The sequence below is a fragment of the Rhinopithecus roxellana genome, chromosome 6 (genome assembly GCF_007565055.1).
Source record: "Rhinopithecus roxellana isolate Shanxi Qingling chromosome 6, ASM756505v1, whole genome shotgun sequence".
Taxonomy (NCBI): domain Eukaryota; kingdom Metazoa; phylum Chordata; class Mammalia; order Primates; family Cercopithecidae; genus Rhinopithecus; species Rhinopithecus roxellana.
The window spans coordinates 60,702,665-60,727,299 of NC_044554.1; the positions used below are offsets into that span (position 1 = coordinate 60,702,665).

Genomic DNA, 24,635 nt, shown 5'->3' on the forward strand with positions numbered 1-24,635 from the left:
TCAGCATTTTATGGCATACAGAGTGGCCAACAGATATTCAGAAGGAGTACCCCCTGCCCTGCTTTTATTGAACAATATTCCTTAAGTAACCCATTAGGGACTTCCGTGGGGCTATCTGGGCTCTCACTTCTGGGAATGGACTGTGATGGTCCCATGCAGCAATTTTAAAAGGGGCACCTAGAAGCAGTGCCAGGATCAGGTGATGCAAACCTTACATGGATCTGGGGGTGAGGGGGACTCCTTCGATTTTGTATCCTCAGTGCCCGGCTGGCCTCATGCTAATCCCAGTCTTGCACAGAGAAACATTTGGCCCTCGGCTTCCTCCACCCCAGAAGGATGTCCAAGAGGCAGTAGCATTGAGTGATTTTGTTATGTGTGTCTCTGGACTTCTGAAACTAACCTGATATTGTGTGCTTTATCTAGAGTCTGGGATTCAGGGTTTCTGGGAAGAGTGGAGCCAGATCAATGTATTCACGTGAGCTTAATAAGATAACTCCTTGCTGCTTTCTGGGCCATGCAATACTTAGCAGAGAACCAGAGACTAAAAGGGCTCCACGCTGTCTCCTGGAATATCCTTTAACCAAAGAATCAAACATCTGGTTTACTCCTCATTCTGGCTTGGTTCATCTTCTCATTGGTGAGAGCAAAGTTTCAGTGGGGTCCTCTATGGGTGGGCCAAGCCTGACCTACATGTGCTGCTCACCTTGGGGCTTAAACGATCATCTCACAGCTCCTTTCAAAGGCTCCCCAATTCACACAACTTTGATTTCTGTGAGAATATAACCCATATAGGGAGGTAGAGGAATTTATGCCATTATCAATCATGTCCACCTAATAAGGAGGCTCTGAGATGTTTTGATGGGAGGGACAGTAATGGGCAGGGAGTTGCTGGGTGTGAGGACAGGGAAAACTAAAGAAGGGACAGGAGAGAGGGGGCCAAGAGCCATTGACTCCTTTAGAGGGTCGTCCTTGATGGTTGCCTATCCCAGGGAATGCCTACTGGACACTGCTGAAGGTGCCACTTCCCTGAGACTATGGTGGGAGCGGGGATGAGGATGAGGGAGGTATGCACAGAGTTGCAATAACAGGTGTGGGAATCCCTTTGGGTTCTCTTGGTGGTGGGCCCATTCCTAACGGGATCTAGGCAGAGGTTTGGGAGGTAGTGCCACCCACTCCCCATCTCCACTGCCTAAACCAGAACCACATGGTAATTTCTTTCTTTGGACTTCAGAAACCACCCTGATGTTGGCATGGTCTGTTTTGGATGTAGTCTAGGATCTAGGGTTTCAGAGAAGAGGAGCCAGGAGAGCCGCTCAGTATAAACATGACTGGAAAAGTCAGGTTACCAAGTCAGCTCTGGGGCACTGACCACTCATGTTCTCTCGTGCAGGCCTTGTGCCCTCAGTGTCCTCGGCCTCCTTGGGTGCCATGTGGGGGTGACTTGGTGGGGTGTTGGGAGGGGTTCTGAGTAGGAATGGGTGTATGCCTCGGCGTCAGTGTGCGTTCGTGTCAGCCCTGAGCACCTGAGGGTCCCTCCGACGGCCAGCGCCCAGAGCTGCACCTTCCGATGCGGCTGGGTGCCTCCCTCTGAGCGCGCGCCTTGCGCCCGGGTCACCCATGTATGCCCCCCTCTCCGCCCCACATCACCACCGCCAGGGTGGCTCTGTGCGGGCCGAGGGGACCCAGGGGGGTGTCGGCAAACATTGGTAGGGCGAGAGCCGGCGAGCCAGGCGGCGGCGGGTGGGAGAGTGTAGGGAGGCGCCCCCTGCCCCCTCTGCCGGCAGCTCTCCCTCGGTCTAGATGTCAGCCGCGAGCTCCGAGCCAGCGAGAGCGAGCCAGAGAGGGAGCGGCGGCGGGCGGCGGGCGGCGGGCGGCGGGGAGGAGAGGAGGCGAGGCGAGGGAGGGAGGAAGGGAAGCAGTGAGGGCGGGAGGGAGGAGAGGAGGACCCAGAAAGCGCCAGGCAGCTGGAGTTTTTGCAGCGCTTGGCCGGGCTTCAATGCACAGCAGCAGCGAGCCGCGGCGGCAGCAGGCAGCCCGGGAGCTCCGGCGGCGGCCGAGCCAGCGGCGGCCCCGCTCCCTGCCCCCTGCAAACTTTGCTAGCAGCCTGACCGGGGGGCCGGGGGCGCGCCCGGGAGGCCCGGCTCGGCCCGCGGCCGAGCTCTCCGCTGCCGCAGCGCCAGCCGCCGCCGCCACCACCGCCGCAGCCCCGAGCCTCCCCGGAGAGCAGCCGGTGGCTCCCGAGGCCCCCCAGCCCCGGCCCCAGGGCACTGCCCGGCGAATCCTCCGGCAAGGGTGGGGGCTGCAGCCGGGCGGCCGGCCGCGGGCTTCCGGGGGGCGGCCGCCGCTACCCAGAGAGGAGCGCAGAGGTGCCGAGAGCGCTCCCCGGCGGGTCCCCCGCGCACTCGCCGCGCCCGGGCAGCGGCCCGACCGGGCGAGCATGGGCGGCGCGGAGTGACGCCGCTGTGCCCGCTTGGCATCAAGGACATTCAGCCCGCGGGGGTGGGGACGAAGGGGGGCAGCCCCGCGTCGCCACCGCAGCCCCCGAGAGCCGCCGCCGCTGCTCAGACTCCGGGACTGGGTGGAGGAAAGGGGTGTTCGGAATCGATCCCCATTTTCCGACCTTTTTGTTGGACATTACGCCCACCTTGGACGCCGCAAGAGGAGCTGTCAAGCCCCGCAGGCTCTGATTCGGCGCCCTCCGCGTTCCTGGGTTGCTCCCGGCTTCCCTGTGCCTCGGTGGAGTATTTGCGTTCGGGGCTGGGGCTGGAGGAGGCAGCCACACGCGCGCACACGCACACGTTCAGAGGAGGGCGAGAGGCAGCGGCATAGGCTCCATCTGCAGTGTCAATGCGGCGCTCCCGCTGAAGGAGGGAAACGCGGCGCGTCCAGGTAAGGAGCCGGCCAGCCGGGGAGCGGGGCCGGGCGGGCGGTGAGGGCAGCGCGGTCGGAGAGACCCGGGCCGGGCCGGCCCGGGAGTCTTCGGTGCCCTGGAGCCAGCCCGCGGCACACGCACACATACACACGCAGGCACACACACAGATCCACACCGGCACACACGGCGCTCGCGCACCTGCCCACGTCCCACCTGGACGCCCGCGGAGGTGCAGCGGCCGGAGCAGGGATTTCCCGGGTGCGTTCTCCTCTCACGCTCCCGGACTCAGACTTCTCTTTCCCGGGACTTTTGGGGTGGGATTCTGTGTATTCCCAGCTCTGCCTCCCACCCGAAGAGGTTGAGGGAGCGATTTTTTAGCTCCCAGCCCCTTTCATCCCTACCTGGGCTTTAAAACGGGAGAAGTCCTGGGAGGTCTCCGGAGACCCACCCAGTGTCATCGCGGCCCCGTGGCCTTTGGACACCCTGGGATTTCAACGGGAGACAGAACCACAGATATTCGGACGCCTATTTGGAGAGAGTGATGGCCCAACGCGTGGAGAGGAGGCCACATAGGCGGTTGGGGCTGCAGTTCTGTAGGGCGGCGCATATGGCACAGACACTGCGTTTCCCCAGTAAGAGGCAGCACAAACGCCTTTCTGAAGCATGGCACGGCTTCCCCGGGAATGCGCCGAGATTTCAGACAGAAAGCGGCTTAAAGCATCGCCGCGTATGTTGCTTGTCTAGGGAAGGTACGGGGGTCAGATCCTCCTTAAAAGGTATGACCTTATTCACAGCCTCAGTCCCTGCTTAGCAACAAGCAGACAGGGCTTGGAGACACAGGACTTGGGTCCCCTCTCACCTCCCTACCCTTCCTTGGCACATGGGGCTGCTTTCCCCGGTGCCTCCGGCTGGCGAACACCTGTCACATGCCTTTCGAGGTATGTGTCTGAGAAAGATAACTAGAAAGGGGAAGCAGGAGGGGTGTAGTTCTCCAAAAGAGGAGGCTTCCCTCCCTCACGACCGCGGCGGGCGGCGGTGCCCACTGGAGGAGGCAAAGCATTCATGGGTCTGCCAGCTTCCCCCAGAGCCCAGGGCTGCTCCGAGTGTAGAATCACTCCACAGAAGCCCGTTCTTTAAGGTCCTATTTCCCGAAAGCATTTTCATTCTTTCTCTCTGGCTGGAGTTTCACAGGCTGCTCGGTTTAACTTTTTCTGGAGGAGGTGGGAAGTGTCTGGGGTTCTAAGAGGCTTTTCCATAGTTCCCTTCTTGGGGTCTAAGAGCAACTCATTTAGGGTCTCAGTTGTCATAGGGAGAAGAACATGAGCTCCAAAACAAATTTGGAATTGAATATACATGTACAAGCTCCTGCGTTTCTGGACCTGTCCCTTTGAGGTACCTTTCTGGGCAACCTGATCATATCATTCTCCCCCAGAACTGAATAAGCTTGTACCCTCTGTCCAAGATCATGTGTTCAGAGTATCCCACAAACCCACCAGTGGAGAAAATATGTTAGGAGTCTTCCAGAACATGATGGGAGAGGAGCAAACATTCTTTTGAACAAGGAGGCCTCAGTGCTAGGCTCAGAATTTGGGTTGTTTTTGTAAATCCTGAAGATGGGGGCTGAATGAAAGGGCTTTTTCAGCACCCTGACTCCGCTATTTCCAAACTTTTTTCAGCTCCTGCAAAGGTCTCTGGCTAGGCTGGGGAGAAGCGCAGATGCCCCGGGAGGGAGAGTGTATTCCCGCTGTGTGCTGTGTGAGCTGCCCTTTGATTGACTGAAAAGCGTAGATGGAATAAAGCAAATCTCTCACAATGGGGAGACCCCAGTAGGGGGAAGAAACCTTATTTGCTTTTTAAGCATGGTGGGCGTGTGCACACACATACACACCCAAGATATGTACCCACATGCGTTCTCAGAGTCTGGCTAAACGTGGTCAGCTCCCCCAGCCATGTGTGACAATGGGGTCCACTTCTGTCTTCCGGGCTGTGGAAGAAATGGAACATTTCTCCCCACATGCCCCTCGAGGGCGTGGACAGGTAGGTCCCACCTACGTGTACAGCAGCACATGGTTTGCAATAGAAATAATGAGCTCCAGCAACAGTGGGTGCCTCCCAGGTAAACAGTCCCTCGTGAGACCTGGAAGAGGCAAAGGGATAAGGTACAGGATCTTCCTGAAATGTCTGCATCTTCCCTGCAGACCTCCACTCCTTTCTCTGCTTTCCTCCCTACCCTCTTTCCTTTCTCATGTATTTGCAGCCTCAGGATCCATCATTTTAATGCAAAGCCAGCAGTCATTATGCTGGTTATAAGCTAAACATCTGGGTTCAAACAATCTCCGCACTTTCTGCACTTAGCATTAGGTACCAATTTGGTTTCTAGGACAAGGCAGGCATTAATTAACATCTCTGTAAAGCGGAGTATATATCACGTTTTCCTGGCTCTCTTGCCCAGCCCTGAAGCATGCCATGCTGTCATTCACCCTCTCTGCCACTCTTCTGTGCCCTTCCTTTTAAGTTCTTTGAGGTTTTTCTCACTGGGAAGGGATTCACACTAGAAAAACTCCAGCCATGAATGCTTCTTTTCAGCAGACCCTCACTGCCTGGTAGATGGTGCTTAAGGCAGCTCTCCTGAGAGCACTAGGCGTGGGTCACCTGCAAGCTGCTCCTTCTTGCCCAGTCACAACCTCCTGGGACTCTCCTCTGTCCTCCCAGGACTTCACCCTGGATGCCCACCGGGACACTGCAGACACTTCCGGAGGACTCCAAGGCAGTCAACTTGTTTCCTTTCTCCTTCTCTGTGCCTTTCTGTTGCCTGCTGCTGCTACTCCCTGCAGACAGGGAAATCTGCACGGCAGAGTCTGCCTACATACACTTTGCCTCGGGATCCTTTTCATCACAATGAGGGCTGCTGGGAATGAAGTGGGGGCTTTCTAGGATGGCAGCAGTCCTGAAGTGGGAGAGAGCTAAAGGGGCTGGGTCATTAACCGCTCTTGGTTCATAGTTATCATCAGGCTTTGATGCAAAGAAATCGCAGTGGATCTCTCTACTTCTAGCCAGCTAGGGGGCATTTCTTAGCTGCTTCTCCCCATCCTCACCTAGAGAAGGCATACGCAGACAATGAACATCAGAGACTTGTTGGAGTGGCTCTGTGGTGGGTTACCAGGGGGCGGCAGCAATACAGAAAACACGACCATGATCTTGGCTGTCATTAGACTATGCAACAGATGTGCCAGTGTCTCTTCTCTTCTTATTTGTGTCTGGTGCTACCCAATGTGAAACTGGCTCAGACCCTGGGCTATTGAGTAGTTTCATTTCCCTCCCTTGACACCTCCCTTCCTCTCCCTCCAACCCCCACTTCTCCGCCCCCACCATTTGCTAATCTACCTCTTGGCTTTGTGCGCACATCCGCCAGCCCATTCGCCCTCAAATTTGCGGCACTCCAAGAAATCAATATAACATGAATTTAACGACAGCTGGATGATTAAGTGTTATTTATATTTAAGAGCGGCATTTTAAAAAGACGTATCACTAATAAATCAAACGGCTGTTTGGGAGATGCACGTGATTAGGATAATTGGCCTATAGGCTCTATGGAGCTGTGCTTGGTCCCCACAGGGCCCCGTGGACAGGACACTGTCTCTTTAAAAGCTGCAAGCTCCATTGCTCCCTCCCGGGACTCCCACCTGATCCCCTCTAGCTGCCCAGACTTTCTCTTTCTTCTTTCACGTTGTCCTCACTGCTCAGGCTGTACCATTCAAGTTGTGGTAGGAAGGTGGAGCCTGTAGGGAGACTGAAGGGGGCTCTGCTGCTAAGTGGTAAGAGATGGATCTTGAAACGAAAGACAGGCAGGAGTCCTGATTCCCATAGCCCAGGCGTATTCCTGAAGGAGGAGGCTGCTTCCCTGCATGGTATAGAGCAGCCTGGAAGAAAAGCTTCCTAAGTCCCTGTGTAAGTCTGTGTAAGCCCCCACACCCCTGCCCTGTCCTGTGGCATCAGCCTCCCAAGGGAAGAGGCTGTGAGGATATTAGTATTGGTTTCAGTTCTTGTAAAAACAATGGAATGAAAGATGATAATTAATGATGATGGTGGCCAATATTTATTGAGCACTCATTTGGGCTAGGCACCATTTAAGTAGTTTGCCTCATAACAACCCAGATAGGCTATTACAGTCCCCATTTCCTCCAGGAGGAAACTGAGATGCAGGAGGTTAAAGACTTTGTCCCAGATCACACAGCCACTTAGTGAGGGAGCCAAGTCTCACTTGTGAGCAGTCTGACCTTTCTCCTCATCACTGTGCTGGTTGCCTCCTTAGAATATATGTGTTCACTGTATTGCTGCCCCTTTGGGAGGTTTATGGGTGAGGGCTTAGGAGGAAGTTTAGAATATCTGGTCCTAGTCTCTTGCACTACCTCTGTGATGCCAGGCAAATGTATTTATTCATTGAGCCTCGATTTCCCCATGCATCAAGGGGGATGAGTCTTCTCTTTGGCTGTTGGTAGGTTATAAAATTGCATGGATCATTCTAGCAGAGTGCCCAGGTCCTGAGGGTGACTGTCACCTCATTTGGCAATTCCCATTTTCTCTCAGGAAAAAATAAGGAGTGAGTGAATGAATTGAGTGAAGCCCCATCTTTACTTTAGACTCTATGAGGCTCCAATTCTGATAGGAGTCTCGTTCTCCCTGCTGACTGCTTCAAATTGCTAGTATTGTGGAATCAGCATTTTCTCATTTCATCTTTAAAGTAGCTGTGCAAGGTAGGTATTGTTTGTTCCCATTTTGATAGCATAGAAACTAAGGCTGAGAAGAGAGTTTAGGTGAGATGTCTAAGGCCCCAGGTTGCTAAGGGACGGATGGTTTTTTCACTCTTGGGCAAAGATTCTTACCATTACACCACTCACGGTAGGTGCTTGACATTTGTTCAGTCATGCATTTATTACTCCTAGAGTTTCTGACTTTAGGATCCAGAAGCAGGGAAGAAATCTGTGCCTGGGGACATCATGCCATGCTGGGTGCCTGGATCCTATGGTGGTTGGAGCAGAGACTCATCAGATGTTGGTGCCAATGGACCATGTCGGAGGATAGCCATCTGTAGCACTTAGAGGAATTTTGATAGGTCCCTATTTGCATGAAGAAAATAATTCAGACCTGAGATGGTGCAGGCTGAGACAAGGCATCAGGAATTATATCCTGATGCCAAAAGGTGTGGGTGTGAATCCCTGAAGGAGTCCATGGGCCTGGTTGGGTTCTGTCCCAATCCAAAGCCAGGGCTAAGCTCAGTCCCTCTGGTCCAAACGTTTTAGGAAAAATCCACAAGTGAGGCACTTTGGTTACTTGCTTTTTTTTTTTTTTTTCCTTCTTTTTCTCCAAAAGACAAACTTTTATTCCATGCATTATTTCTTTGACTTCTCTACACTGTGAGGTGAGTGAAGGTTGTGTCCAACTTGAGGTGGCTAGAAGGGGTGTACCTGGAATTTCATCACCTCCCCTCTGAGGCAGCAGCAGGAATGAGTGGATAAAACACTGGCAGGTAACGTCCTGTGCAAACTGAAACCAACAGGTGTTGGCGAGATCTCAGGCATCCTCTCTTTTCCTTCTGAGCTTGGATCTTCCCCTTCCCCTCTATGGTGTTTCCTCCATGAACCAGGATTCGCAACAGCAAATTGGATTTGGGGATGTTTTGTCACTCCAACACAAAACAGATCACTAGCTAAGAGGATAGAGCCTCCTCAGTCAATGTGCTGAACATAGCCTCACTGAATTAATTCCCAAGATCTTACAGTGTAGAGTATTTTCATTATGAAGCAGTTGAGGAAGAGGTCACTGGAAATTTAGGAAAGGAAAACCGTGGCAGTTGAAAGGCTTTCCTGGTCTTTGCTCAAGATCAGTTCCTTATCTGACATACTCACTGAACTCCTCTCGAATGAGCACAGCTGGATTTTCCTTTTGGTAGTGTAGAGGCTCAAACTAGAAGGTGAACCAATCATTCCTTGGCTTTGGCCCAGAGGCCAAGAGGAAAGAAGTAAGCAAGGCATAGCTGGTGGATTGCTTCCGTCCTTGTGGCAGGGTTAGAGAGTGAGAGGAGACAGTAGCAGACTTCCGGATGTGCAACTGAAGAAGCAGCCTGCCTGGAATGTCAGCTAACGTTGCTAGAGTCAGTTGGAGTTCATTTTCTTCCTCTCCATCTCAGACCTGCTTTCCTGAAAGTAATACTTAAAATAGAGCAGAGTTTCCCAAAGTATATGCTGTGGGGGAGTGAAAAGGCTTTACATACAAAAAAGTTTCCACAGTCAAATAAGTTTGCAAAACCCTGGATGTAAAGCAAAGCTGAAGTTACACCTTGCTGCAGGACTTCTCAGATCCTTTAATATACTCACATGGATTGCGAAATCACAAAAGTAGATATATTGTGTAGTGGACCTGGAATCCACTGAGAAACACTGAACTAAGACAGGCACTTTCCTATGTCTACTCTCAAATGTGAATAAAGAGGTGGCTTCTACAGTGAAAATTTCCACTGAACCTTTGCATTACGTAAACCAAGTACTAGATTCTGGTGATTGTGTAAGCATTAGGTTCTCAAGCAGAATTGTGCCAGGCAGGTAGAGAGGCCACCTCTGGCCTCAGCATTTGCTCAGCCTTCTTTAGAGCCTATCCTGCCCCTTGTCTTTCCAAGGAAAGAGACAGCTACTTAGGCACATGTCCATTTTCTTAGGTTCCTAGATGATTCCCCTTGCTTAAAAACTACTGTTGTGGAAAAAACTAGGCTTTGGATACAGATAATGTAGAAAACTCTAACTGAAGCGTCTTGGGAAAAATCATTTTATATTTCAGTTTATTGTTTATAAAATGAGGAGGTTAGTCTAGACTGGTGATTAAACATATTTTAATATGTATACAGTGAAAGTCTTTGCTCCAGTGAAATTTTATATGGAATTCCAATGCACAGAACAGATGCAAGCAGGACTATTCTTGTCAAACCTATGGAAAGCCTGAGCCTTGCCCCCTCTGCCTGTCTGTCCTTCACCCTAGTCACAGCCTGGGTTCCCTAGAAAGTAGAGCTCAAGGCAGAAGCTGTGTATTACCACTTTATTGAGGGGTGGGGTCCCAGGGAAGCAAAAGTGAAGCAAAGGAGGACAGGTAGGGAAGGAAGAAGAACAAATAGTGTATTACCAAGCTGGCCCTGGCTTCCCAGTGAAAAGCAGCTGGTGGCTCAGTCACTCAGGAGGTATCCAGGGAAGCCTGGTGTGAACACTATATCTCAGAATAGTCTGTGGTGGGGAGGCACAGCCAGCAGTTAATCCACGGGTCCTTCTGGTCTGCTGTAGCTCACTGGTCACAGGTCAGCCCACGAGGCATCAGTCAACTCCTCTCACTTTGGGGTTGGGATACCAGGTCAAGCTAGAGCCTCTGTGGGTCAAGCCCTGGGGCTGAGGTTTCCTTAGCTCTCCCTGCAGTAGGTATGTCAGAGTTACCCCTGCAGGAGCTCAACCTTTGCCTCTGAAGGAAGAAAAGACAGCAAGAACTTTAGGATCAGAGGAATGGCAGAAAGCATCACTGGGGCCTCTCTTGTCCATTAGATACTGACCCTGTCTTCCTCCCTAAATACATATGCTTGCCCCTAACCACTGATTGATGTGAGCAACTCACTGACTTAGAGACGTGGGTCTGCGTTAGGGCATCTGCCTGAGCGTTGTGGCTTCTAGAGGGTAGGGTCAGCCCCTGCTTCAAGGAGTGTCTTGTTTAATCAAGAGCTCAATTCATACTTTTTAATAATGGTGAAGAAGCTGCTACTGGCAGTGGCAGTGATAACAAGGGGAACAGGAAAATGACTGCAGCTCAGAATTGGGGTGGGGTGGCGTGATGTCAGGTGAGACTCTGCAGATTTGGGCAGATACATAAATTGGGAGTCTGGGATAATAGTTTCCATGCAAGGAACATAAAGTTCTTCAGAACAGTGTCAGATGGCAAGACAGGGCAGGGTACTCCAATTAGGAGCCCCAGAATTCACAAGTCTATGTCAACGCTAGCTGACTACACTGTGGGTTATCCAATTTAAACCCCAAATAGAAACCACATGAAGAATGGGTGCCAATCCGATATCTGGAGACTTCTCTAATGTTTTGGGACTTCTTAAACAACAGCGAGCCTTCCGCATAGTGGTGTGTGACTATCTCAGGGACAGCACGGCTGCTGGGAAGCAGGGAGAGGTAGTAATGACCTCTGCCACCCCCCTAGTTTTCAGAAATAATGAAAGCATTGAAATATAATGCAACAGGGGACATTTCTGCATAAACTATTTCCTGTAAGTCATTGCCTTTAGCTAATCCTGCCCCTCATCAACATTTTTTACTACTCCTGTGCTTTGAAGGCCCTTTAGGGTCAGGCTGGGCAGAGGACTGATGGTCATGCTGTGCTTGTGACCTCTTTTCAGCTCTCTTGTCCATTAGATACTGACCCTGTCTTCCTCCCTAAATGCACTTGCCCCTAACTACTGATTGATGTGAGCAACTCACCGACCTAGAGACGTGGGCCTGCATTAGGGTGTCTGCCTGAGAGTTGCAGCTCCCAGAAGGTAGGGTCAGCCCCTGCTTCAAGCAGTTTTTGGTTTAATCAGTAACTCAATTCATGCTTTTTAATAATGGTGAAGAAGCTGCTACTGGCAGTGGCAATGAAAACAATGGGAATCATGTATTTCCTTATACTTTAGGTTGAGAGGGACCATTTCTTACTTCTTGTATACTCAGTGCCCAACCAGAGCCTATCTTACTGGAAGCAATGAATAAATATTTGCTGTAAAAATAGAAGGAATAAATGGAGCAGGATAAGGTGGAGAAGAATGACCTTAAACATATCAATACTAGGGAAGTGTGAACCAGGCTAATATGGTGGGTTCTTGCTCTGCAGCAGGGACAGAGCAGGGATCACATCAAGTCAGGCTGACTGGCTATTCCAGAGGATTCAGATGAATCCAGATGGGTGCAGGCTGAGCCCCTCAGTCACCCTCCAGCATCCTGGGTCATAATGGTCAGGGACAGGTAGGTGCAGTGGTCTTCTTGCTCATGGATGCACATGGAATTAAATTATTTCTCTCTGTGCAAAACTCACGATGGGTTTAGGCGCTGATAGATTGGGGGCGGGGGGGGGGGAAGACCAAGCTGAATTTAGCAGAACATTCCAAAGACTAGTCTATAAAATCCTCCATGGAAAAAACATTCTGTGATCAAGTAAGTTTTGCAAGCATCCTCTCTTTTGTCCTCTTCACGGAGATGCACAAGGGCAAATTAAAGGCGAAGAAGACCTGTTTTTGGGAAACCTATTTATTCTTCGCCCACTGCTTTTCAGGTTATTGGGCCATGGGGATCCCTTTATGTGGGTATATTCAAGCCTATTGATGTCTCCTGGAAAGAGGGTTCCCTAGAAAGGCATTTTGGGAGATGGTGGCCTTCAACCGGAAGCTTTCAAGTTTTGGTTTACTTCAGAGGTGAAAAAACCGGAAGAATGAATTCACTGTACTGACGAAATAGGGACTTGCAGGGACTTGTGGCCCCAACTTTCAGAGGCACTGCCTGCCTCTTGTCCTTGTCATTTGCTTTTGAGACTCCCAGAAATGACTGCGAATTCTCATAAAACTTTAGCGACCATGGCCTTGCGATCTGCTTTCAGATGTATATTTCATGAAGAAACCATTTCGAGAAGTGTGAATGCCACTCTGACAGGTTTGTGGACATGTTTCCCACAAGTGGCACCTTTTGGTTGCACATAACAGATCAAGATGGATGTTTGCAAAATATGTGAGTAATGACATTCACCTTCTCAATTTTTTTTTCTCCAGCTATACTTCTTGAATAAGAGGCTTCAATATAGCTGACAAAGATAAATGTTCTTTATCAAATTAACAAAGGAAGCTTGAGTTATTAAGACACATCTCCCTAAACTTTGGATGGTTGAAACAAATTTTCTCTTGGGAAGAGAAAACTTTGCCATCCAAGAAAGGGCTGAGGATTTCTAATTAGACTGTAAATCCATGGTTTCCACCACTGGGTAGTGACCTGGGAGTGAAGTTAGGCATTTCCCATGGAAAGCATTTTCACCACCTGGCATTCATCTAACACAGGTAATGATTGTGTATGTGTGTGTGTGTGTGTGTGTGTGAGAGAGAGAGAGAGAGAGAGGGAGAGTGGGAGTGTGTATGTGGGTTGGGGTAAAAGGGGGTACCCTCTCAGTGGTATTTGGGTTTGAATCACTTGGGGACACTGGTAATTCACGTCCCCAATTATAGGGCCCCCCCATGCTTGGTACAGGCACGGTCCTCCTTTCCAGAGTGAATAACAGTTGCTAACACACACTAACAAAATTCCCCTGACACCCATTCATAAAGCATTGCACTGGTGATTCTATCAGCATTAAACTGTTTGGTGACTGAGCTTAGAATTATAGGAATCGGAGAAATGAATTAGCAGTAAATCAAGTCCCAGCTGAGTTTGAACCCAACTGCAGTGAGTTTTAAATTAAAAATATCTTGCTATGATGAAGCAGTTGTAAGTCAAGCACTGGAGCTCTGTCGCTCTTGACTTTGGAGAAGTGTGGCAGCCACCCTTTGAAAGGAAAACCCTGACAACAGCTTGTATTGATTCCCAGCCATGCTGGGAAATTGCCACTTCGTTTCTTCTTCATAAACTGTTGACTTTCATTTTTTTTTCAAAAAAAGGAATCCTATTTGCAGGGATACAGCAGGGCTTTGGGAGGAAGACAGGTGGGAGAGGGCTCAGGCCCACGGGGGACTATTCATGGCATTCTCTTTGGTCCTCAGGAAGAGTCCTGCTGAAGGGGAATCTGGGTCTGCGGGTGTCATGTGGTTTGTTTCCCTGCTCGGACCATATGTGATTCTTCTTTCTGGAGGATCTGTACAAAAAACAACAAAGAGAACACTTCAAGGAAGCTGCAAGACTGTCGTGTTGCAGTGACAACTGCGGTATAATAGGAAATCATTTATGTAAGTTACAGTGCCCTCTGAATGGAGCTTGTCAGAAATGTGGCTACGGTCTTTCCAGGCCTATTTTTGTTCTTTTTTGCAAAATAAACAAAATTTTGTTTATTTTGCAAAATAATCCTGAGGTTTTCATTTTCAGAGCAATTGAAGAAATATTATGTACTGGCCAGGGAATACAGAAACTGAGCTTCTAATCCTAGGTCTGCTGAATGTCTTTCAGCGAGTGCCCTCTCTGGGCTAGGCCTCAATTTGTCCTCTTTAAATCCAGGAATAAACCCTTGCTGTTTCACACCTGCAGCCCAGGAGGTGAGGATGAATGTGGCCTTGCATATTAAAGAGTTGGGTGAGCATCAGAAGAAAGAGTCTATTTACACACAAGGTCAAAGAAAATCAAGACAAAGAGAATGAAAACTGAGCTTAGGCCTCTCATCACACCTTTATTAGCTCCCATGTGTTTGCTGAGCTGGCGAGGAGGTGTAAGTGATAAAAGCCACATGCAGAGGGTCAGAAAGGAGAATGTAGTAGGGATGGCAGGAGACAGTGGCAGGGGATGGTCAGTGCAGGAGTCCAGAGGCCTGGGTCCCTGAGGAAATCTCTATCCTGGCAGTAGTAGGTTCAATTGGGGACTGCAGAAAAAGAAAAGGGTTCGTAATATCCCTCGATGCCTACATTTCACTAAGCTCCATGCACATATATTTGCATATTTTAGTAAGAGAGGTTGATATGATGTTATGAAATATTTAATTAATTGATCAAGCAATTAGTCAATTCAAGCAATATTTATTGAGTGCCTACTATGTGCTAGGCACTATGTGAGAATTTGTGTAGAGATGAAAGACCTACTTCTACCAGGAGGGAGTTCATGGCTAGTGTGGCGACAACATATGTGGGAATAGAGAATTTACATGCAATGTGACAGGAAGTGAGATTGGGGCATGAAGAGGGTGCTCTGGGAATAGGAAGAGAGGAACCCATCCAGTTATGAAAAGCAGGACATGAAGAAGGGCTCCTGGAGAAGGAGGAGGAGGAGCAAGAAGAGGGGGAAGAGGAGGAGGAGGAGAAGGAGGAAGAGGAGGAGGGGAAGGAGGAGGAGAAGGAGGAGGGGGGAAAAGGAAGAGAAGGAGGATGAGGAGAAGGAGGAGGAGGAGCAAAAGGAGGAGAAGGAGGAGGAGGAGAAAGAAGAGGTGGAAGAGGAAGAGGAGGAGAAAGGAGGAGGAAGAGGAGGAGGAGGAGAAAGAGGAGAAGGGGAGGAGGAGAAAGAGGAGGAGAAGGAGGAGGAGGATGAAGAGGAAGAGGAGGAGAAGGAGAAAGAGGAGGAGAAGGAGGAGGAGAAGGGGAGAAGGAGTAGGAGGATGAGGAAGAGGAGGAGAAGGAGAAGGAGGAGGAGAAGGAGGAGGAGAAGGGGAGAAAGAGTAGGAGGACGAAGAGGAGGAGAAGGAGAAGGAGAAGGAGGAGGAGGAGAAAGAGGAGGAGAAGGAAGAGCAGGAGAAGGGGGAGGAGAAAGAGGAGGAGAAAGAGGAGGAGAAAGAGGAGGAGAAGGAAGAGGAAGAGAAGGAGGAGAAGGAAGAGAAGGAAGAGAAGGAGGAGGAGGACGAGGAGGAGAAGGAGGAGGAGGAGAAGGAGAAGGATAAGGAGGATGAGGAGGAGGAGGAGGAGGAGAAGGAGGAGGAGGAGAAGGAGGAGGAGGAGGAGGAGGAGGAGGAGGAGAAGGAGGAGGAGGAGAAGGAGGAGAAGGAAGAGAAGGAGGAGGAGGATGAGGAGGAGAAGGAGGAGGAGGAAAAGGAGGAGGAGGAGAAAGAGGAGGAGAAGGAGGAGGAGGAGGAGGAGAAGGAAGAGAAGGAGGAGGAGGATGAGGAGGAGAAGGAGGAGGAGGAAAAGGAGGAGGAGGAGAAAGAGGAGGAGAAGGAGGAGGAGGAGGAGGAGAAGGAAGAGAAGGAGGAGGAGGAGGAGGAGGAGGAAGAGGAGGAGGAGGAGGAGGAGGAGGAGAAGGAGGAGAGGAGGAGGAGGAGGAGAGGAGGAGGAGAGGAGGTGGAGGAGAAGGAGGAGGACGAGAAGGAGGAGGAGGAGAAGGAGAGAAAGAGGAGGAGGGAAGGAGGAGGAGGAGGAGAAGGAGAAAGAGGAGGAGGAGAAGGAGGAGGAGGAGGAGAAGGAGGGGAGGAGAAGGAGGAGGAGGAGAAGGAGAAAGAGGAGGAGGAGAAGGAGGAGGAGGAGAAGGAGGTGGAGGAGAAGGAGGAGGAGGAGAAGGAGAAAGAGGAGGAGGAGAAGGAGGAGGAGGAGGAGGAGAAAGAGGAGGAGGGGAAGGAGGAGGAGGAGAAGGAGAGGAGGAGAAGGAGAAGGAGGAGGAGGAGGAGAAGAGGGGTGGAGGAGAAGGAGGAGGAGGAGAAGGAGGAGAAGGAGGAGAAGAGGAGGAAGGAGGAAAGGAGGAGGCGGAGGAGGAGAAAGAGGAGGAGCGAGAAGGAGAGAAGGAGGAGGAGGAGACGAAGATGAGGAGGAGACGGAGGAGGAGGAGGAGAAGGCATGAGGCGGAGAACGGAGGAGGAGGAGGAGAAGGATGAGGAAGGGAAGGGAGGAGAGAGAAGGAGGAGGCAGAGAAGGAGAAGAGAGTGGAGGAGGAGAAGGAGGAGGAGGAGGAGAAGGAGGAGGAGGAGGAAGGAGGAGGAGCTGAGAAAGGAGGAGGAGGAAAGGAGGGAAGGAGGAGAGGGAGGAGGAGGAGGAGAAGTGGAGGAGAAGGGGAGGAGGAGAAGAGAGGAGAAGAGGGAGGAGGAGAGGACAGAGGAGGCGAGGGCGGAGGAGCGGAGGAGGCGGAGAGGAGGGGATGAGGAGAGGGAGGAGGAGAAGGAGGAGAAGATGGAGGAGGAGGAAGAGGAGAAGATGGAAGAGGAGGAAGAGGAGAAGATGGAGGAGGAGAAGAGGGAGGAGGAAGAAGAGGAGGAGGAAAAGGAGGAGGAGGAGAAGGAGGAGGAGAATATGGAGGAGGAGGAAGAAGAGGAGAAGGAGGAGGAGGAAGAGGAGGAGAAGAAGGAGGAGAAGAAGAAGGAAGAGGAGGAAGAGGAGGAGAAGGAGAAGAAGGAGGAGAAGAAAGAGGAGAAGGAAAAGGAGGAGGAGGAGAAGAAGGAGGAAGAGGAGGAGGTGAAGGAGGAGGAGGAGGAGGAAGAGGGGCATCCAGTTGAGTTTTAGAGGATATTTTGAAGGCTCCCTCAGATTGGCTTTGTGAACTCATAAGCAGAGGTCCCACGTGGAGGAAGTAGCACAGAGAGGTGAGAGCACAGCCCTCGGGGTCTGCAGGAGTTCAAGGCAGAGGTGGGAAGTGGGGCAAGGGGCAACATGGCAGAGGCTGTACCAGGACCAGTATCAGTGTCCAGCTAAGTGATTTATCCATCAGGCAGCAGTCAGGCCTTGGGGATCTCCAGGAAGAGAATCAACAAGACCAGATTTGTACTGTGGCAAGGTTAAGCGGGGGCCATGTGGAGAATAACTGGAAGTGGGCTATTGTAGTAAATCAAAGCATCCTGAGCTGGGGCTGATCAAAGGTGGTGGCAAAGGAGTGAAAGGGGCTGATCTAAGAAGTACATCATAAGAGTTAGCGCTGACAGATGGTGGATATGGCGGTGAAGGTGGTAGGCAGCAAAGAACGGGCAGTGGGGCTGTCCTGCAGGTGTCCTGCCTAGGCAGCTGATGGGAGATGATGCCATTCATGGAGCTGGAGAAATCTGGACTGAGGCAGGTTGTGGCGGAAGTGGTGGGGCAGGAGTACTGCATTCTTTTCTGGACAAGGTGAATTGAGGCACATGTGGATTTGCAGGTGGAAGTGACCAGGAGGCCGGTGGATAGAAGGCTCTTGTGTCCCTGGCAGCTTCAACTTCATGCTTACCTAGTGCTGTTTCCTTCTGGACCCAGTTGCAGACTTAGGAGTTCCTTTTGGGATCTGGCGGAAACTTGACAAAGAAGCAAGAAGATCCACATAGAGATTCTTTCATTTTTCAAGTAGTTCATGTTTCGATGTAAACATACTGTCTTGGACAATGTACTTGAAATTATTCTGAAAGCATCCCAAGTATTCACTTTCCCTTAGGAGAGTCCCACTACTTTCCAGTGGAAAAAGAACGATCCCTGGAGGTTGAGTAGCACCCAGAGTGCTACTTATGGAGCAAGCTTGGAACAGAGCACACCTGGGCCACTGTTCTGCTTGTTCCCTTCCTTGGCACATGCCTCCAACTTCAATGAGTGCATGCTCAAACCAGTATGGTCTAGGGAAATGAACTCCACCATGAACTAAGAGATTGGTAATTAAAATATTGACCTTGCCCATTAGGAATAATATCCTGTTGGCCTAATCCCACATTCTGGTTGGTCCAGAGTGTCCAACCAGACACTCTGGCTTGGTCCAGGAGTGTCAAGTGTCAAGGAAAAATTTTTATGATTGGAATGCCTTTAGGTGGGGCAATCCCTCTCCAGGTTCTGCCCCCTGTTTCTTATATCTTTGCTTCACACATCTATGATGAAGGCATTTTTAAAATTCCAGACACAGTCTAGGGCTTAGTAAAACTCAAGCACTATCTGTTCTCTCTCTTTCCAATACATGGGGAAAAAAATGAATGGGTTAGCATATTAGTGACAGATGCTTTGCATTTTGCAGGGGAGCTTTATAATTTAGTGGTCTTCATTGGTTGTAGGAGGTGTAGATAAGGGCTCCTGTGTTCCATTACAGAGCTCATGCCATAGGAACTGCAGAGAACAGGCCATTGGTTTGAGCAGTGCTAGAGAGAGATATGCCCAACTCCTTCAAGTCTTCCCAGATGCTTTCAACCCTCTGTGCTGCTGTGGAAGGTAGTGAGACTTGGGGATGGGGAGAGGTCTGAGACAGTGCTGGGCGTCTGAGTAGCCCGGGCATCATTTAGACCTGTTCTTCCAGACTGAGGGACCCCAGGATTTCAGGCCCAAAGAGTGTCTTTAGCTGCAAAATTGCAGTACAACATCAAGTGAAACAATGCATCTACCCTCTTCTCTGGATTACTTCTGGGTATCTCAGAGCTGCTAATAAAATTGGCTTGTGCTTTGGGCTGTCTTGTGGGGAGAAACGGGGGGCAGGGTAAGTGTTTTTGAGCCCTAACCTTTCAAAAACCCCACAGAGGTGGCAGGATTTCTGCTCTTTCCTTCTCAAGCTTCTTTTCCCAGCCCTTGCACATTTTATCAACTGCTCTCGGCATGTAATACATTTATGGAGCTGCACTTTTAGTCTCAGAGAATTCAGCAGCTTCTCCCAGTTTATCTGGTGGCACATTGTTTCCTTACTAGGAGGCAGAGGGCAGGGCCTGGGGCTTTAGGAAGGAAAGTAACCTAACTGCAGTGATCTGTGGTCAGCACTGGAATAGAGCAGTTGAGGCCACGGGGTTGTCCTTGTTACATCCCCTCACCATGCCCCTGTCCACTGCAGCTGAGGCCTTTGGGATTGGTGAGCTGAGACCTCTCCAAGGCTGTCTCAGAGCCTGCAACAAAGGTAGGGAATCCCTATGCTTTCCCCTTTTCTTGTACCACCTTCTTACATTTCATTTTAGAGACTACCTACTGACCTGAAGGCATCAGATGTCCTCAAAGGGGCTGCTGGCTTTATGCTTGGTTGAGAAGATCTAAGAAAGGAGGCAAAGGCGAAAGAGGCAGGATACTGACCATGTGCATGATGTCAAATTGGACAAAGAATCTTGGCTGTCATTGGCTCCAGGCCGAGTGTTGGGGGTGTGGAGGAGAGAGAGTGAGCTTTGCTAAACCCAGGCCTAATTGCATGAAGTTGCTGTAGCTCATTTCACTCTCCTTTGTTCCTTCTCCCAATACTAGCAAGACCGAAGCCTTCTTGGCAAATACTTAAAAATAAACTAATTAAATAATTTTTCTAAACTGTATTTATAGTTCTGGCAATCATTATTGAGTAAAATGGTATTTTATTTACATCTAGGATTTGTGGCAATGTAATAGAAGTTCCCCTGTTTTAATTTGATGATGCTCATTTTTGGAATGTTCTAAAGAGTGTTTATAAAAAAACTTACGAAATATCACATGACCAAATATAGAAAATTCGCTTTGAAAATATGTCATTTCTCCAGCACATACTGTTTTGAAAGAATGGCATTTTCACTTAAAACTTATATTTGAAAACTTAAAAATATTGCTAGGCATGGAACAGCATGTTAACCAGGTAAAAAATTTTACAAGTAGACTTAGTCACATGCCAGGTCTGGGCATTTTTGTGTGCAGACAGTAGTATACAGAGAGACTTCCTGAAAACTCAGCCTGCCAAGAATTTCCTGGTAATATATGATTTATTGGCTTGTATTTTCAGTATTTATATCTCATATCCCCACTTAATTGCAAGCTTCTTGAAAGCAGGTATTGTCTTAGACACATTTGCAGTTCCCTTTGGACCCAGCATAAGGTTATTTGATTGTCTCTCTCTCTCTCTACCTTAAACTTGGTTTTCTGAGCTTGAAAAGAGAAGTATTTGAATGGTCGGACAGTAGAGGGCATACACATCCTGAAACAGCTGTGGATCTACAGGAAGTGGGAAGTAGCTTCCTGAGGAAGTCTGCAGGCAGTGATGTCCATGTTTTGGTGTTTATTCTTCCATATGATTATCATTTTTCACCAGCTGATGGTAAACAGAGCACTCAATGAGTTGGTCTCTAGACCACGGATGTACCATATTGCTTGGTGGGCACAGAGGAGCTGCAGATAACATCCTTTCCAAAATGAAAACTCCATGAAACTTGGCTAACTTCCTGTTGTCTTTGCTCAAAAGGTCCGAAGGTTTTGCAAAGGTGAAAACTTAAAAAAAAAAAAAAAAAGCTAAATTCAAGGAAAATTCAAGGAGATAAAGAGATTTTTATTCAAGGGCACACACAGTTGCTCCTTGGTAATTGATTGCCTATCTTTATGTACCCCCTCCTCCCATTTCCTCCATCTTCTGTGAAGAAAATCTTAAGTTGTAGGTTTTGATAAACTCTCCTCCCACCTCTTTTGTCTAAGCCAAACATCCTGGCTGTGCTGGCAAGTTGGGAGCCTTTGCAGGGGATGGGAACAACTCAACTTCAGTAGCACGTGATAGCGGGTTCTTTCTCTTTTAACTGCTTTGCACATTGATGGAGAGCTCATTGCTGCTCATGGTACAGGTAGGTCTGACTCCACATCTGATTTTGTGTAGGTCATCATCTACAGGAGGTGTAGATAGCAAAGCCCAATGTCAAAATTCATCCATGTGGCAGGGTTTCTGGGCAGCCCTTTAGGATCTCAGGGCAGCCCCCATCCCACTGCTGGTTCATAGCCAGTGGGTCTCTAAGCTTCTCCCACCCTCATTATATGTGTGTCTTCTACTACCTTCTGCCACCTGGTACTTTATCCATTAACATTTTTTGAAGCCTAAAATTTGAATTTTTGTTTGTCACATTCAATTTCTTTTGGGGGGTCCAGTTTTGACCTGTTTCAGGCTGCTAAGATAGTCTTAAACTTTGTGTCATCCTCATCAATGGGTTGAGCCTTACTCTACTATTAAATGACTTTTCTCATATTATCTCATTTGACCTTCACAAGTCCTGGAATCTGTCAGTTGCAAATTTGATAAATGTGACTCTCAGTCTTCATTCAACTTACTGATAAAAGTATGAAACAGCACAGCACCAAGGACAGAATCCTTTGATGTGGCATTTTCTGAAGAGCTTCACTTTTGGGTTTGACAAATAACCATTGATTCACTTTCTTTAGGCTCCCGAAGCAGGGGAGCACCCAGGACCCAGGATAGACTTTGGAGGCACACAGATCTGGCACTGCAACCCAACTTATGCCAAATTGACCACGCCCTATGGGCAGATTATGTGGGGACTCATTTCCAATGATTATAGGCAGGTGAGAGCTATGGGCCTTCTCCTCCACAACCTTCCTACAAAAGCAAGTTGCAGACTCAATTCTACCCTACCTACCATTCTTTGTTAGTAACCAGGCACAGAAATAGCCATACAGCCTGTTTTTGAAGCTCAGTGTGGATCCTGCTCTCTGCCTCAACTAGTGTCCCTGGAAGGGTCTCAAGATTTGCTGATATAGCGGGTCACCTCAACCCTGCAGGTGGACAGCCAGAGGACACGAGGGGCATGCAGCAGGCAGAGGCTCCCTCTCTGGCCCCAGGGTGTGGTAAAAATGTTGTCAGTTTCTGCAAGTATCAGGAAGTGAGAAAGTTTGAGAGGCACTGACTTAGTAACTCTGACAAGTTTATTTCAAGGAAGATTTATTTGAGGCAGATGTGGCAATGTGGTTGCAGGTTTCGGCTCACCTTCTAGTGGGATTAGAGGACAGCATCCTTTGAGAGATGAAATAGACCCTAGTAAGACCCCTAGGCCAAGAATGGAGCCACAAAAGGCTCTAGGCTTGCCAGATTCTTGTGCCCAAAGGGCAGAGATGCCTGGATGGCATTTCTAACCAATTATGCATATTCTACACTGCTTCATTTCTTGTTGATAAATTGTTTCCAACATCTCTTATGCTTTTTAACAAACAGTATAGACTCTGATGCAAGGCTTTCAAAGGCTAAGTCACTGGCCCTGGTTAGTTACAATACTTCAGATGCTGACTAACCATCCTTGGGTAAGGACTGGAACTAACTTACGTTATACTACTCTGTTTAAGCTGGCGCATTTTAAAGTAATTTACAGACATCATCAAGCCTTGGCTACTCAGCTATATGGCATCAGCATGTTACCTGTCTTCTCTGTTGTTCAGTGTCCTTATCATTAAAAGAATAAATTAAGGGACTACTCTAACAATTAAGTGACATAATACATGGGAAATAGCTTGCACACTGCTTGACACATATTAAATGCTCAATAAATGGAGAGGTGATATTATTGAAAATTGTTGCCTGTTCTTCAGATTCCTAAAGCTTGTCAGTTCTACTACTTGCCACCCTGTGTTGGATTAAAACACTTCAGTTTTCTTGGTTTATAAATAGTCACATCTGTTTCTAACACTGGGCTTCAACAAGTCTACTGCCTTGAGGTTCTATAAGCAAATGGGAAGGGAAGAAGAGCAGGTGGCTGGTCCCATTGCATTAATTCTGGCTCTCTGTCAGAGTATGACCTCTTAAAAAAAGATTTAAAAATATTTGTAGGGATTCCTTTATTTTTGGAAGACTCCGAATTTTCTCAGAGTCTAGATTTAACAGCCACATTTATATATTCAATCTGTGCTCAGATCAGCCATCCACATGTAAACATACATTATTTTTATAGGACCTGGAGTGATATCTTAGATAATGTGCTTTCTTGCCAGGCCATGGTGATAGTTACTGTTTTTCTTTTCTTTTATTTATTTATTTTTTTTCAGGTTTACCACCCAAGACTCTGAATTTGGTGTAGGGAGAGCAGATAGGAGACTCTTGGCTCAAAGCAGTGGCTAACCATTAGTGAGTAATTATTGCCTGGAGCCTACCTGATAATTATGCCAAGCATTGCAGGATGGGGCATCTGCTAATGTTTGCCTGCAACAAAGTCAGAAAGCTGAAGTGGTCCATCAGAGACCAGAGAGGTGTGTTCAGTGTACATGTTATTTGCATACTTGGATGTCCTCACCTGCCTCCAACAGGGGATATTTATGAGCACAGCCCATCTCAGCTGTCTTCAGCCCCAGGCCCTGGTTTCCTGGAGAGATAGCCTTAAACTGGCGAGTAAGGGCCTCTGGGATTCTCCTGTGTGGTTTTCATCATGTACAGCCAGCCAGCCAATCAGAACCCTCTGCCCTGAGGTATCCTGGTTCAGAGCATGCTCGATTCTTCCAGGCACCTTAGCTTTGAAATCAGTGAAATCTCTGCATGATGACGAACGATTAAGCTGGAAACATTGCATTATTCCCAGCAACACTCTGGCTGAGAGAGGAAAGAATCACTGGTTGACTGTGGAGAAAGGTGATTTGCCACTGTGGAGAGGGAACAAAAGCTCTGAGAGTCTGGAAACGGAGTGTGTCAGTGTATTTTGAAGATGATGAGACCTCTGTGAGCAGAGTCCTGCTCTGGTCTTGTGGAGATGGTCTTTCCACAGCATAGCACATCATGGGGAGATTTGCCATTGCTTCTCTGTCCCCTAAAGGAAAAGGGGCACCTCATTGTTACACTGTTCCCCAAGGGTCCTTGTCACTGCCATCCTCTACTGTTCAGCCCATCTACAGAATGCAAAAGAGGGGCCAGATATTCTGTGCCATTGCTTGAGTGTGTGTCCTGATATTTTTGGGTTGAAAATAGTCATATATCTATATCTATATCTATCTCCAAATGGGTACCCTTGGGCAAAATTGAGAAGTAGTTGAATTTTGCCCCTAGTACTTGGGCATCTCCTCTCTATCTCTCTTTCTTTCTTTAGATAGGGCTTTTGGTGCTATACACTGTAGTGTGTATACCTGTGAGCTGGGAGCAAATAAGGGCTGAAATTCTGCTCGTGTTTTATTGGCCAAGGCTTGGTGTATCTCTTTGCTCAGGAAGGGTTGCCCTTTTCTTCCCCCAAGATGCCTTCTGTTTACCAACTTCTGTTTACCAAGTTCTGGCCAACCAGAGAGGACAGCACTCCCTAATTCTCAGTAAATAGCCATGTAGACCAGTGAGGACCCTGCTGTTTGCACCCTCTCCACTCTCTTCTGTTTAGCCTTGGGCCACAGAAAAACAGAGGTGATGGAGGAGGTACACTAAGGTGTAGGTTGTTGAAAGAGAAAGCATGATGCTTGACCCAAAGAAACCATGTTCCAATGGTG

The 24,635-nt window shown here is 48.9% G+C and overlaps 1 protein-coding gene across 3 annotated transcripts in view; it reads left to right on the top strand.

Moving 5' to 3' along the window:
* Window positions 1-24,635, top strand: part of PLXNA4 (plexin A4) — a 522,503-nt gene that overhangs the window by 69,205 nt on the left and 428,663 nt on the right. The window contains exon 1 of one of the 3 annotated variants that reach the window (XM_030933215.1): window positions 2,049-2,889. The exons of 1 other annotated variant lie outside the window; for it this stretch is intronic. The gene's annotated coding sequence lies outside the window, so the exon portion shown is untranslated. Of the gene's footprint in view, window positions 1-2,048; window positions 2,890-24,635 lie in introns of those variants that run through there. One more of the 3 variants, XM_010367886.2, reaches the window with a different exon arrangement.